Genomic DNA, 15503 nt, shown 5'->3' with positions numbered 1-15503 from the left:
AAGGGGTCGGAAACGATCAATATGATCCACGAAATCCAACTTTATTGAGCATCAGACACTTCTTATATACAGTAGCCTAGCTGCCGATCCCACCTTCTGCGGTTAAACATCCTGCTTTCCCATCCTGATGAGATAATCACAAGAATTCTGTTTTACATTCTTCTTTACTTGTTATCGCCTGTAAGGGCGTAGTGACCTTGCTTTGGTATCCTGTTATCCTTTGCAGGCAGCTGCAAGCACAGCTACAAGGCCACGGTGGCCTGGCTGCATCAACACACTAGCTTACTGTGAGCAGTAAATAACAAGATGGAGTCCGGCCTACATGCTCTTGTTCAAACCATAATTCCATAGAACCATGTCTTTACAAGCCATTCCTCAACAATTCCCCCGTTTTCTTTAATACAAATAAGGCCTTATATAACTCTACACAATACATTCAGGCTTATCAATAATCAAAATTAATACAATGATACCTAAAAACCTTAAAACTTCTTCTATCAATTGTCTAACCCACTGTCTATAAGCTCAAACAAAATTTGTTACTGTCTGTCATGTTGGCCCATGTCACCCATACAAGACACGGTGCTTAGAATGTTCTAACAGCGTTGGCATAATCCATGGTCAAAGATAACAGACATTGTAAAGAAGAACTGAGATCTTAATAGTTCCAATCTTTACATTTCACTTATTGACAGAGAAGAATGATTATGCCTGAACACATTGCACACAGAGATTAAGACACAAATGCAATCCTTAGCACTATCTTTTACAATCTGCTTTTGGGGTATGTTGCATTTTTATTTTCTCTAGGATGGTCAAAAATCATCAACTGCTTAATGGCAGCAAGATTTCTTTAATCTGTAAAGGTAGATCTGGCCAGGCTCTAGCTTCACAGACAGAAATCTGCAAGAAAACAGCAAGAGCAAAAAGAGCTTCATTGCTTTGCCCAATATAAAATTACACAAAATAACGTGTTTTTGCTCATCCTAGTAATTCTGATCTCTTAACATCCATGCAACAGTTAAGCAGTCACGACACTCAGAAGTTAGATGCTTTCTGTTCCGCCCGATGTTGATCCAATATAGTCATAACTACTTTCCAAGACTTACTGTATTTTTTAGCTGACTTATCATCATCAATTGCTGCTAACCATAAATCCTGGCCAAATTTTTTCCATTCTGTCCTCTCAAAAACATCGTTAGGATCCTTAAAATATCCCAAACTTTCTGCATGCTCTAACAACAGCATCAATTCCTTTTTAACATCTAACTTAGAGCCCCGCTTTTCTAAAAAGCACTTAAGTAAATCATACGTTGCCTGCCTATCCATCATGCATTAGTACCTGTGCGCACAGTTCCCCAGCAGTTCCAGGTTACAACGTCTTCGGCTCTCAGGCTGTCGTCTCGCTGCCTCTCTGCGGGTCAACGAACAGCCTCCGGTACTGCTATCCCGGGCCGGTACTTCTTGCCTCCGCGCTCACGACCGTACACTTAACCCTCGAGGAACCTTCAGACTTCTCTGTGAGTCTATGACCCTCTCTGTGGGGTCGAACCCTCAAGGAACCTTCAGACTTCTCTGTGAGTCTATGACCCTCTCTGTGGGGTCCCTGTTCCAGGCGCCACTTGTCGCAAGAAGGGGTCAGAAACAATCAATATGATCCACGAAATCCAACTTTATTGAGCATCAGACACTTCTTATATACAGTAGCCTAGCTGCCGATCCCACCTTCTGCGGTTAAACATCCTGCTTTCCCATCCTGATGAGATAATCACAAGAATTCTGTTTTACATTCTTCTTTACTTGTTATCGCCTGTAAGGGCGTAGTGACCTTGCTTTGGTATCCTGTTATCCTTTGCAGGCAGCTGCAAGCACAGCTACAAGGCCACGGTGGCCTGGCTGCATCAACACACTAGCTTACTGTGAGCAGTAAATAACAAGATGGAGTCCGGCCTACATGCTCTTGTTCAAACCATAATTCCATAGAACCATGTCTTTACAAGCCATTCCTCAACAGCTGGTCACATAAATTCTGATGAAAAAGGAAAAAAAGGAACTCAGAGCCCAGTTGCCCTGGTGATCTTGTCTGTGAAGTTGTTCACGAATTTCCCTGCATTACCACACTAATATTGCCATTGCTTGCGGCTGGCTACAACAGAGGAGGACTGAACTACTAGGTCTTGATTATGCAGTCCCTACATTCCTGCACTTGCAGAGCCCTGACAGAGAACTGACATTGAAAAGCAGAAAGAGCACTTCTGAGGACAGGTGAGGTCAGAGAGCACAGTGTGTAGTATCACAAGATCTAAACTGTTCCCAGCTGCGCATATCTTCATGAGTGGAAAGAAAGTTAAATGGCCAAGTCTTTCAATAAGTATTAAAGGTGCCAGTTGCTCAATACACACACAGAAGTGTTGGTGTCCACTGAAAGGAAGCTTTTCACCAATTTATAAACAAGGTAATGATAAGTAAAACTAGTATCTCACTTTTAATTTAACCTCAAGTTATCTTTAAGGTCTAGGGGGAAAAAAAAAATCTAATCCTTATTGTGTGCTTAGAAACTACAAAAAAATGTCTCAAAGGGAAGCTGTTCTGGGAACTAACATTTGGAGTGAAATTCTTAGGGAAGGGACTGTAATGTTCTTGGGTTTGGAAGCCATCCAGTATATACAAGGACGTGTTTCTATCTAAGTGTTACTAAAAGCTATCTCCAGAAACATAAATATCATTATTTCTGTAAAGGATTTAAAAACTTAATGCTATTTATAAATTGATCAGGCAAGGTTTTCTACCTGCCAACTCTATGAAAACAACTTGGACTTAGAAACCCAGATGTAATCTTTAAGTTTCTAAATCTATTTTGTCTGACAGGGCAAATCTTATTAGTTGAAGCAATTTCCTGTGCTTGCTGAAATAGAGAGCACATCTAGTTGCATTAGACAAAGAATGGCTTGGGAAATGCACTCCTTGTGAATGGCCACAGGTCTGCATAAAATGTTGCACTTGAATCATGCAAACAGTCATGAAGAAGTACATGGCAAACTGGCTCCATCAAGGACTGGCATACATGACTTCATGTTGTACACTGAAATAAACTAGAGATGACATTCATTCCTTTGCTGTGAAAAGAGATGCAAATTTGAAATATCCCACACATGCAAAATTTCTGCTTTTCCATGATTCTTTCCATTCCAAACAAGCACAAGAACAAAGATGTTGTTAGCTCCATTAAGGAACAGATTGAAGCTACTAAGAATATTTACTTTCAATAACAACTAGAGGCATGTTTGTAAACAGAAGTCACTTCTAAACACAGAGAACTAAAAAGTTCCATCTTGATTAAAGAAAAACTTGTGCAATGTTTTGTTGTTGTTATTGCTTGTTTTTCTGGGTGGGTTTTTGGGGTTTTTATTGTGCGTGTCTTGTTTTCTTTTTCAAAATCAACATGTTCTCCAGTGGAAACATACAGCATTTTCTTAGAGAACTTTTTTCTCTCTTTTTGGTACAAAACAGCATTACTGTTTCCTTGGATGTCTGAGGAATACTAAATGGGCCAGAGCAGAGTATAATCCTGTCCTCTTCATTTCAAAGGATAAGCCAAAAATTCTGAGGCAGTATTTTCTCCAAAGCATTGGTGAACTATGACCCCAAAGAGCTGAGGTTACAATCAGGCAAGTTTACAAAGGCATTAACATGCAAGAAGGAAAACCCAACAAAGGCTTTGGTCCTAATCTATAATGAGAACAACTTTAGGGTGCTTTAAGATCAGAGGCAGAATTCTGCCTTCCCAGCAACTGCTAGGCAGAATTGTGTTTAAAGGACTTGGTGTACATAATTAAACCAAAACCACTCCAACAAAAACGTTTTCAGCGTGTGCTGAGTAGCTGAGGATCATCACAGCCCTGGTGAGCTTAGTGGAGCAAAGGGACCAGACAGATCTGGACATCTGACAAATCCTGATTTCCTGTGGGCTTTGATAATCTTTCTGAACTGATACAACTCTGCTGCCTTCTACTTTTGCCCCACAGGCTCTTGTGGCACAGCCAGCTGGTCACAGCAGGCACATTGGTATTTAGACGGGGACTTTGTACAGCCCCTTGGGAAAGCTCTGAATTTTTGAACATGGGAGTTGCAGTGATGGTATTAAAAGATATTTGAATCTTAATAGCACTAGCAGTGGCATGACTAAAGTTAGTGCTTCCTGATTTACTGGAAACCATTTTAGGAACCCTAATCTTGCTAAAAAAGATGACCAGAAATATCTAACTTGTTAAAAAAAAAAAAAAAAATACTCACAGCAGTTTAAATATGCATATTTGTGTTTCTCCATTAAGGGCTGATTCTTTCTGAAAGCAGAGCTGTCATTGACATTGATAGTACTGCCATGAACTCAGTACTGTGCCCTAGGGCTTGTCCAGATTCCTTAGCTGTTAAGTGAAAAATCAACTTAATCCATAAATCTAACATCAACCTCTAGGAATCAGCAGTTACTTACAGAAATGTGAGAACCATCAGATAGTAATTCCATCTGTAAGCCAGTATGCCACAATAAATGATTAAGACTAATTAAAAAAGGCCAACCCCTTTTAACAATGTGGCAAACAAACCCTTGTCTCAAATATTCTTCTTGCTCTGATATCCCTCTTGCTCCTTGGTGTGCTGAGCAGTCCTGATCCTCTGAGTCGAGCGTGGGAGGAAGCATGCTGGGACTTGCTCCTTTCCCTCTTACTCCCCCTCCCCCCAGTCTCCAGCTCAAAACCCTCCTGGGATACCTGCCAGCAACCACTAGCAAACTGGCACAGTTTAACATGAATTCCAGGCACAGTCCAAAGTCCTTATTCTTGAATTACTGCCACAACATGGCTACTGCCTTTGGTAGATACCCCATCCAGTTAATTCTGTACAGATTTGAAGAGGTGCTCTGAATAATAGCACAGCACTCAGAGCCCCAGGATTTGTTTCTCCCACTCTACAGCCTTCTGGCCAGATACAGGACTTGTCCTCCTCTTTCTTTTTTCTTTTTTTTTTTTTTTTCTTTTTTCCTTTTTTTTTCCTGCCATGATGTCTTTTCATATTCATGGCATTTTCAGAAATGCTAGGCCTGCCTGTACAGAAGATATTAACTGCCCTTTCTTAACCCCCAACAACTGAAAGTTTACTATTACCCCCACCCCCAACACTCACACTTCTTAGAGGAACTCTCGTCTATTAATTTGTTGACATTTGAGTTCTTCAAGTTGGCTGAATACAGCAAATGCTGAATTTGAAACAGTGTTCTAGAGAAAACAGGAATCAGTGAGTTAGAGAGATGAAGCAGCTTAAACTACCATATGTGTATAATACATGTCAGAGATAATCACAATTGGAAGCAGGTTTTATTTATTGACTTCCTTGCAGTTGTTTTTTATAAGTTTTCAAATTGGGCTATTTCACTCATACCTATACTACATTACTTGTTTTGTATGATTATTTAACAGCTTGCAATGTTTTGAGTGCAAAGTTATTTCTTGAAAAAAAAACCATGTCTCACAAATTTCATCATGCCTTGGGGAAATTGTATCTTAAAAAGTTGCCAAAGACATAACTATCAATTTTCATCTGTCTTTGGCCCAAATTATGACTGAAGAAAACTGTTAGCCTTTCTAAGCTGTTTACATGTGATCACTACTGGAGAGGTGTCCATGCTGCTGCTGGCACAACTTAAAAAAATCAGCCAACTGAAATAAAAAGCCAACAAACCTCAACCCAACAACTTCCCATCTTTAGAATTTTACTTAATAACAAAATGGTATCTCAAAGCAGATGAAGCACTCTGCTAGCACCTTATTCCTCACCACTACATTACTGACCCAGTACAGAAGTAACAGCTGTGATTACTTATGATCTTCAACAAAACTAAGCTTTAAACCAACACCTTTGGTTTTTTCTTTTCATAAAAAGACCTTTGTAAGAATGAAGCAGAAAGGATATGATTTTTATCTCAGCATTTTGAGCCTTGCAGTACTTCCTCCTCTTACTCTGTTTTTTCACTGTACCCAAGCACAGGAAGCTGCTATTTACTCACTGCTGCATGAAAGTAAATTCTCTGCCAGCAAACTTAACTTTTGAGTCATTGTAGCTTTCTACTGCCACTTTCCACCTAGATTCTTGCAAGCCTGAGTACTAAAAACAAACATTAGCATTCATATAATTCCTTCTTCCTTTGACAAGTTTTTAGAGTGAAGTGCTAGCAGTGAAGAACATAAATACTGAAATGACAAACCAAGAAATTTGTGAAATTGTTTGTATGCCATGACTGAAAAAAAATACTATCAGATTAAAAGAAGATATCTAATAAACTAAACTGTCTGAGCAAGTAAAATGTTTGCAGTGGTATTCCTTAGGGGTGGGATGATGACAAAACCAAACTAAAATATGTTTCCATTTACTCACATCAACCCAGAATTTCATTAGTATTCTACCAGCATGCTTACAATAAACTCTTATAATAAACAATTAATTCCAGCCCTAAATTCTCTGCAATTTCATTGTAAACCAGTGAAATCTCTCACTGTCCTTAGAAAGCCTGGTTAGAGACACACAACTGTGGAACAATCCCCAGATGATCATGGGATAAACACATTTTCAAGATGATCAGCTATTGAGGGAATAAGAGTCACATAAGGATAGAATTTCATTACATTTCATTGATGATCAGGGAATTCAGATACTCTTACTCATTATCTCCTTTAATACATTCCCTTCTGAAGTTTCAATCACAACTTATAACTTGAAACTTAAGATAACTGGAAGATCCAGTAAAATTTTGTCCCATGTTAACAACCATATTTATCACCAGGCTTGGGAAGATGATTCCACAAGCATCTCCCTACTCCATGTAAAAAGGCTGTAAACCAACCTTTCACTCTATCCCTGCCTAGAATAGAGCAAGCAGGCAGAAGCTGTCTGCTTAGAAAATGCACTGGATCAAAGGACCCTGAAGTTGGCCTTGTTATGTGATTTCCAAGTAATTACAGACTCAGCCAGGAAGACTACAATTCATTAGCTCATGATTTAATGCAACCACTTCTATTTCCAGCACATGGATATGTCAATACACTTGGCACAGCTGGCCCAAATCCCCTGTATACAGTGCTTACCTTACCTACTCATTTATGTGAAAGGATCTATTGTGGAGTGCCTGTCACTTGACAGTAATAAAAGCGGATGGAAGAGGAAAAGAGAAATGTTGCCATCTGATTTTAGATATATTTGGCAAAAATATAATGAATTTTTGAACTGTTGAGGTCTGCTCAAAGTCAAAGAGAGGAAGGTGCCCTGGGGCAGTGTTTCACTGACACCTTTGCAATTGGGCTTCAGGTAAGGAAACAGACACCTCATCATGCTTCTCTGGGACAGCCTCATCTGTGAGACATTTGTGCTTTTTCATCTTCTCTGTGGGTACAAACTTTGTTCTTTTCTTTCCCTATAGTTTTTGTTGCTGTTCTTTTTCTTCTGTCTCTTGCCTCCTAAAAGCAGATGAAATACTTACAAGATGTTGTATCATTTGGAGCAATCTCTACATTAATAAAACTCTCACAGTGGGCCAATCTTAAAAAAAAACCTTGGGCCAAATAAAATAACTGCTTACCCATTATAATCATGAGACAGTTTTTAACTCTTCCTGTTTCAGGTGCCCTGTACAGGCATTACCAAAATATTTGAATTCTGTGGACTGTAGTATTTTAAGTCTCCTTGAAATAAGAGGGGTTTTCCCCCTTTGACTTTTCAGATTTGTATCTGTAAGTAACAGACTACGTGGGGCAAATACAGTCCTAATAGAGTGCTAATTCTTCAAGCTCATGCTAAAATATTTCCCCTTAGATATCAGTCCACTGTTGTAGCCTTGTTGCTGCAGCAGCCTGGCAACCATTTCATTAGCAGGGAGCCCTCCTGACCCTGTGTTGCACTGCAGTGCCCAGTACCCATTGCTGGATGGCATCCCTCACAAAAACAGCTCTGGTCATTCCTGCAGGACTTTTGCTTTCTGCTAGTGGAGGCTGAGCTGCTTCTGTCAACCTCCACATCAGCAGCTCAACCTGAAACCAGCAAAGTTCTTCATAAGGCATAAAGCAAAAAATATCTTGTGAGTGGTCACATTGCATTGTCAGTAGTGTGTCAGTAGTGTGTCAAGTACCTCAGGCAGTCAAGAGTTTTATTTCAAAACAAACACTGCTTGGCACCAGTTTTACCATCAAATTGAGAATAAATCAATGGTGACAGTATAAAGTAGGCTTTATTTTCTGCCTTTCTGAGTAACTGTGATAATTTAGTCCCGCTGCTTTTCACCTAAAATGAGAGATAACAGTTGTATTTTCCTGCATCAGAGGGATGCTATATCATATTAGGAGAGACAGTACACTCAACATAGACAGTAATGATGCACTTAGCTCTCAAAATAGGCATCTAACTTTCCTATAATGCCTGATGAGAGATGGGTATGTACAAAGCCCTCCTAAAGGTGCCTTAGGTAGTGGGGAATGAATCCAACACTCCATTTTCAGCAGAGTTTTGTAACTTTCTGCACTGTTGGAAATTTCTCTTAGGATACCCTTTGTTCTGACCATTACTATCAAGGGGAATTCCATCAGTTTTCCCGAGGCTGCATTGCTGTATGGAAGTGATACATATCACTGCATTTGGCACTTCTCCCTATCTATCTCTTTTCAACATAAAAGTCTCCACATTCTACACAATCAGGATAAAACTCTGTCAGCTGATAAGGTGGTGGTTCCCATTCAGAGGTTATTTAAAGAATGTTTGGGCCTCTAGCAGCATATTTTTTATTTCAGGTTGAAGAAAGAGCTGAATTCTCCTGTTCCAATATTTATTAGCTATTTTAGTTCCTCAGCACTACTCACAGAAATTTATGATTTAAAACAGGCCTAACCTGACCTGATGGGGTATCTGCCAGTGAGGAAAGCTGCTATGTTCGGAGTGCAAAGTGGAGCTGCAACAATGTGCTGAGTAAGTTTTGCTCTTGCCAAGCAATCAATGTTTGGGGGTCTCAAAAAATATTTCAAGTTTAAGAAAAGCAAGGTAATCTGAAATTTATTTCAATAAATTGCCTAGAACAACTAAGCTGCTGCACAGTTTTTCAAGAGGAAAATCTCTTCTTTACATACTCCAGGACTGCTATAGTAACAAGTTTGATACTGTGAGTGAAGTGGGTTGTAGCCACTGGAGAATCCATTCTTGGGACATAGCCATAGTGTGTGCTTGGCAATACATAAAAGAAACCTAGACATTATTGGTACTCTTTGAAAATAAATTTGAAATGGAAAGAATTATCTAAGAAAGGCTGTTAATTTTCTATTCTAGTGCTTCCAATAAATCACTTTTGCCAGCACATTTAGACCCTGAATTTCAAAGTTCGTTGAGCCAGAGAACCTTACAGTGTGTCTGAAGCTCTTGAAACCAAGACTTTCTGTTCTGTATTTTTAACATGCACCATTTACTTCAAAATACAGTGGTGTCTTTACACAGGTGCATTTGTATTGGAGGCTAGCTCTCCCAGAATAATGGACTGCAACACAATGAAGATTGAAAGAGGTCTCCTCAATGTCTTCACCACCAGTAGAGGATAGGCTTCCACAGGCACATTCCCATTTCTCTGTACAACTCCACTGACACCATTCAAGGAAGATGCATCTGGAACGTGCCAACAAAATGTTTGTCTTCCACTTGGTGGAACTTGAGCTGAATCTTATAAGATGTGGTTCCAATGACCATTCAGTTCTACTTTGCCTTTTTAGTTTTGAAGGCAAATAATCACTAGTTTTGAAGCACATATACATATAATAAATTATGTGGGTCCATCCATGTAAATCTGGACTGGTGTCATTTGGAGACAGCAAACAAATGGATGAGGGATTCTGAAAAAGCATTGGGTGGATAAAGCAAGGATTAACTATTAATGATAAGGAATTAAGAAGTTCATGCATGAGAAGGAGAGAAAAGGTATGGGAGGAATTTCCAGAAAGAACTTAAAACAAAACAAATATATGGTCTGGTTTACTTTGTTATTTTTTTCTTTCACTGCATACTGTTAATCTAGGACCAATCCTATGTACATACATACAAGTCTTTAAATATACAATTACTGGAGCCTCAGATCAAGAGATTAACAATATTTCTGGTTTTATAACTAGGCTTAATTACCCAGTGTAGGTGTTCTATAGCATTAAGTACATTGTACTGAGAGATTTTTTTACCTTATTGTTCTTATAACAACTTATATCTCTGATTCCAAGATCATCAGCCAGAAACAAGTACATTTGGTTTAGAGTCCATAGCTGCACTAAGGCCAGATGTGTTCCAGAATACACATGAAGTCAGTACCATTAGGAGCTACCTTCTGAAACACAACAAAATAAACAAAATAACTTTTTACATATGTGACTTTCAAGATCTGGATAGTGATGAGGACAGATCTGAAATATGAAACATAAAACAGCGGGAACTTCAGAGGAGGACAGAATTTTACTGGTTCCACTTCTTCCATCTCTACTGCTCTGGTGGGTTGAAATTTCTCCCCCAGCATTAACTTTGCCAGACCAAGTCAGTTAGAAGAAAATGAAGCTGTATTTACAAGGAAAATCTACACTCTACAATGGAAGGCAATGAATATCTACAAAATATACACTATTTACAATATTATACAGATACTTACAATTGCCGAACAACATGAAAACCCCCTGGTCAGAGTGTTTGAAGCTATCTGTTTCTCCAGGTATTGTTGATCAATAATCTTAAAACCTAATCTTGGATTGATTTTTCACTTGGACAGAGTTATCATTGCAATATGTATTAATTTTGCTGGACATGTGGCAAGAGCAACTCTCTAGCAGACTGAGAAAGCTCCTGCAAATCATTGTAGGATTTGCAGTTTTGGCGTGACAATCTTTTATACAAAACGATGGTTTTGAACCAATCAGTAACCATCACTTCTAACAGGAAAACACAATACACAGGACTTTCTGTAAACAAGACTGAGATCTCCCAACTGTAAACAAGTGACCAGTAGCTATGAGAATTTAATCAGCCAAGAGCAAAGTTCCAGCTGGGGGTTGTTTGTGCATTCTTCTGCTGAGTTACAACAGTGATTTACAGAGTTGTGATGAAACCTTGCTTTAGAAGGGCTTTGGGTAATTTGCTTCTCTATACTTCTATTACTCATTTTAATGAAAGCAGAATTTTCCATTTGCCAATGTTGTATCTCCTAAGACTTACAGGACATTATACCATTGTAATACATCCTTTTAGAGCACAAATTCAGTTAGAGCTGCAGGGGAAGGTCTCTAAATGTCCCTGGAACTAAGCAGGGACAACAGCCCGTTTGAGTCACTCAGACATTCTTTCTAAGTTGAGAACAAAAGTAGCTAATCCCATTTCTTTCTGTTATTCAAAATGGAAACAGGAAAAAAATCAAGTCCAATCAAATTACAAAATATGACTTTACCAAGAGCTGCAGTCCCATACCTGCACTTTGTTTTCTCATAGTGTAAGAGCTGGATATTAGAAGTAATTACTTGCAGTAATCCTGTTGGTGGATTAAGACAGAGTTACAAGAAAGTGCCATCTCAGGTAGTCTACTGCTAACAGTTCAAAGTCTGTACCCTAAGGTGTTAGGTAGCATTACTATACATTATAAAGTAACCATGTGTAGAACCTGAAGTGATCTTCCTTCATCAATACATTGAGGAAAAATTCAAGAATCTTGAAAGAATAGGGTTGAAAGAAAGTAGAAGATAAAGCTTGCATATGTATACATATATATATATTTATATATACATATATAAAATGTGTGTGTGTGTGTATATATATATATATATATAAACTTTATCAGAATTACCTAGAAATCTGTTTCTGCAAATTATAATATTACAGAGAGACTTCCACACAGGAGACAGATCCATAGATTTACTGACAATGATCTTCTGAGGACAGGTGTGCTCATTGGCACAAGCAATCAGATGTTCAAGAAAAACCTACTGAACTACAATATTTGGTGCCTCTACTTGCCTTAGAATTATGTTCTAAGGTGATACCACTGTGCTCAGTGCATACCTGGAGAATGTCAGCTTTATGAGATTATAGCATGCTTCTGTTCAAGAAATCTGCTGCTCCTATGAGATTTCACAGGCAAGTTATATCTGTATGAGAGCCTGGCACACTTTGGACAGCTTCTCTAAGGGCTTGTGGGCTTGTACATATCTTTAGAGCAGTGTGGGGCCTACACTCATGGAGGAAATAAACTTTTTATAATGGGATGGGGTTGCAGGAGGGGGATAGAGAAAAATGATGACAAGACTTAATGCAGTTGAATTTCCTGCATGGAAGTAAGAAAGGGAATAAAGACTTAAGGCAAACAAGGCATCAGGAAAAGTAATTTATTTGAGCCAAAATGTTGATCAAATGAAACAACCTAATTTTAATTCTGCCAAGTAGAAAGTAAATAGATTCACCTGACTAGAATGGAGGCAATGGTGCTGGCACAATCACCACCTGGTAGGCAGGGATCCTGAAAAAAAGTTAAATTTATAGAAAGCAATAAATTGAACAGTTATCAGTGTGATGTTGGAGTGAAAAGAACACCTTGAGCAATCCTGATGTCTCTTTACAAAAGATGGACTAGTGAGACGATGTTACCTCAGACACAAGTACTGATGGCATCAAACTGCCTACTGACAAAAAGCAAAGTGTTTTCAAAATGAAGTAAAGAGGGGGCAGAAAAATCACATATTAACAATTCAAGAGTGGGAAAAGATCTGAGAGAACAGGACCTCAATCCAGAACAAGACAGTAAAACATTAGTGTATAAATTTATGGGGAGGAAATACAGGTCTTAGAAAGTTCATCAATTTTGCTGATACAGAGGCAGTATTTGGAAAGTAAAGTCAGGCAAATAGAGCATGTATTTTCTGCAAGCAAAGCAATTTGTTATTCAATCATGTTTCTAAACAGAGTGCAATAACTATGATTGTGTAATTTTGTGGGAGAAGGGCTGGTTTTGGATGGCTTTGGAAGGCTATGGGGAAGATTTGCCTTTGTTCAAATTAGAGAAGGCTATGTTTAGTCTGTGACTCAGAAAAGAATGTAAACATCTTGTAACTGAAGGAGAGAAATCAGGCAGAATTTGGTTGGATGTGTTAAAATACTGTTTTGTTATTTTAACCTATTTTATGCCTTAATTACATGCATGCCAGTAGAAAATGATAAATTAAGATGTGACACATGCCTTCTGATAGACTATATAACTTTGCTGTATAATGTAATAAATGTCTTTGCCTGCTTACATCTTGTCCTGGAAGATTTGCTTGGGGTGAATTACCCATCTATATTACAACATACTTTAAGTGGAAGAAAGAAAAGTTCTGTAAAGAAACAGAAGCTACAGGACTCTCCATGAATTTCAGCTGACTGCCTGTTAAGAGTTCATAGCAATCATGATCAGAGAAACAACCTGCTACAAACTCCACACTATCTTCCCAAGCAACCACTTCATGAAACTTCTTGTCCTAAGCTACCTAAAGGAGCTCAATTAAATCTAATTTTAAGACTTACCTAAAGAATTCAAATAATCTGAATAGCTCTTGACTTGAAGAAGCTGTTTCTCATCAAAATACTGAGAATCCCTCCCCTGCTGCCCCCCCAACTCTAAGAAAAAAAAAGGAAAGGAAGGGGGATAAGGAAAATAAGGAAGAGGTAAATCTACTGAGAAATAATGTGGAGTAGGTTTGGAAGTAGAGATGTAAAATTTTCTTTTATATATATATATGTATATAAAAACAATAACAGGAGGGGTTCATAAGGAACAAGGATGGATAGGGAGAATATACAAAACCAACAGTCCTTTGAAGATGCAGCAGGGAGAAAGACCAGGCCTGACCATGTGGCAGAGAACCAGGAAGTCAGCAGTGACTCTCTTAGTCCTTTCATCCCAGAGAGGCAGAAGTAAAAGAGAGAAAATGGCTGCAATCACATGGGAGTATTTGGATAACTCTGCATCATCAGTTTGGTGAGAACATGAACAGATGGAATGGTCAACCAACGTCTAATCTTTTCTGGAGACTAAGGGAACTGCAAAGTGGCAGAACCCGAGGTAGCAATACCAGAAGGGTAGCTGTTAATTCCACAGTTTCCCAGAACAACTCTAACGGCTCCAACAATGATTCCAATTCTAATACTGGACACTGTGCTAACTGCATGTGGACATATTCCCCATAATTAGGGGTGCCATGCATCCCGCCAGGGGGAGGAGAGGGATAATGGAGATAACAGAATCTATTGAGATACGTACATCTAGTGGCCTGGCACTTCAAAACTTCAGAAGTACAGGGCCTTGGTTGACACAGGAGCACAGTCCACCATAATGCCATCAAATTATCAGGGATCAGAGCCTATAACTATTCTGGTAGTCACTGGTGGATCTCAAAAGTTAACTAAGATACAAGTTGATATTTTAACTAGTAAAGAGTGGAAAAAACATACTATTGTGACAGGACCTGATGCACCTTGTATTTTGGGAACTGATTTTCTGACAGAAGGGTGTTTCAAAGACCCTAAGGGTCACAAATGGGCTTTTGGAGAAGCATCTGTAGAAACTGATGGAGAATAATTGAAGCTACCTGTTAGACCTGAGCTTTCTGATGAATCTGCAGTTGTGGGACAATGTGAGATAGAGTATCTAAAGTTGCTGTTTGCTTCTCAGACTGTGCATCACAGACAGTACAGAACCAACCGTGACTATTTGGTGACCATTCAGAATCTGATTCGTCAGTTGGAAAGTCGGAATGTCATCAGCAAAACTCATTCACCTTTCAACAGTCCAGTGTGGCCTGTGTGAAAGCAGAATGGAGACTGGAATCTGACAGTCGACTTCCGTGCCCTGAATGAAGTAACTCCACCTATGAGTGCAGCAGTACCAGACATGATGGAACTCCAGTATGAGCTGGAATCCAAAGAGGCCAAATGGTATGCTACCACAGACATAGCTAATGCTTTCTTCTCTATTCCCATAGCAGGGGAATGCAGGCCTCAGTTTCCTTTCACCTGGAGAGGAATCCAGTACACTTTCAACAGATTGCCTCAAGGATGGTTTCACAGCTCAAGCATCTGTGATGCAGTGATCCATGATGCTCTGGAGAAAGCTGGTGCTCCAGAACACATCCAGTTCATCAAGGATATCACCATCTGGGGTAAAACTGCTGAAGAAGTCTTTGAGAAAGGTAACAAAATCATTGACATTCTCCTGAACGCAGGTTTCATCATCAAGCGAGACAAGGTGAAAGGACCTGCCAGAGGGATCCAGTTTCTGGGAGTCCAGTGGCAGGATGGCTGCTGTCACATTCCAGTGGATGTGGTAAACAGACTCTACCATGGCAAATCCCATGAACAAGAAAGAAACTCTAAGTTTCTGAGGTATAGTGGGATTTTGGAGACTGCACATTCCTGAATACAGTCAG

At 39.2% G+C, this 15503-nt stretch overlaps 1 pseudogene; it reads right to left on the bottom strand.

Annotated features, from left to right (window-relative positions):
- LOC104302148 (arylsulfatase D-like) overlaps positions 1 to 10329 on the bottom strand; it is a 38865-nt pseudogene extending 28536 nt beyond the window's left edge.
- Positions 10330 to 15503: the final 5174 nt, after the last annotated feature.

This window comes from Dryobates pubescens, chromosome 10 (genome assembly GCF_014839835.1).
Source record: "Dryobates pubescens isolate bDryPub1 chromosome 10, bDryPub1.pri, whole genome shotgun sequence".
Taxonomy (NCBI): domain Eukaryota; kingdom Metazoa; phylum Chordata; class Aves; order Piciformes; family Picidae; genus Dryobates; species Dryobates pubescens.
The sequence above is the reverse complement of the archived record's forward strand: the minus strand, read 5'-3'. Positions and strand labels throughout refer to the sequence as shown.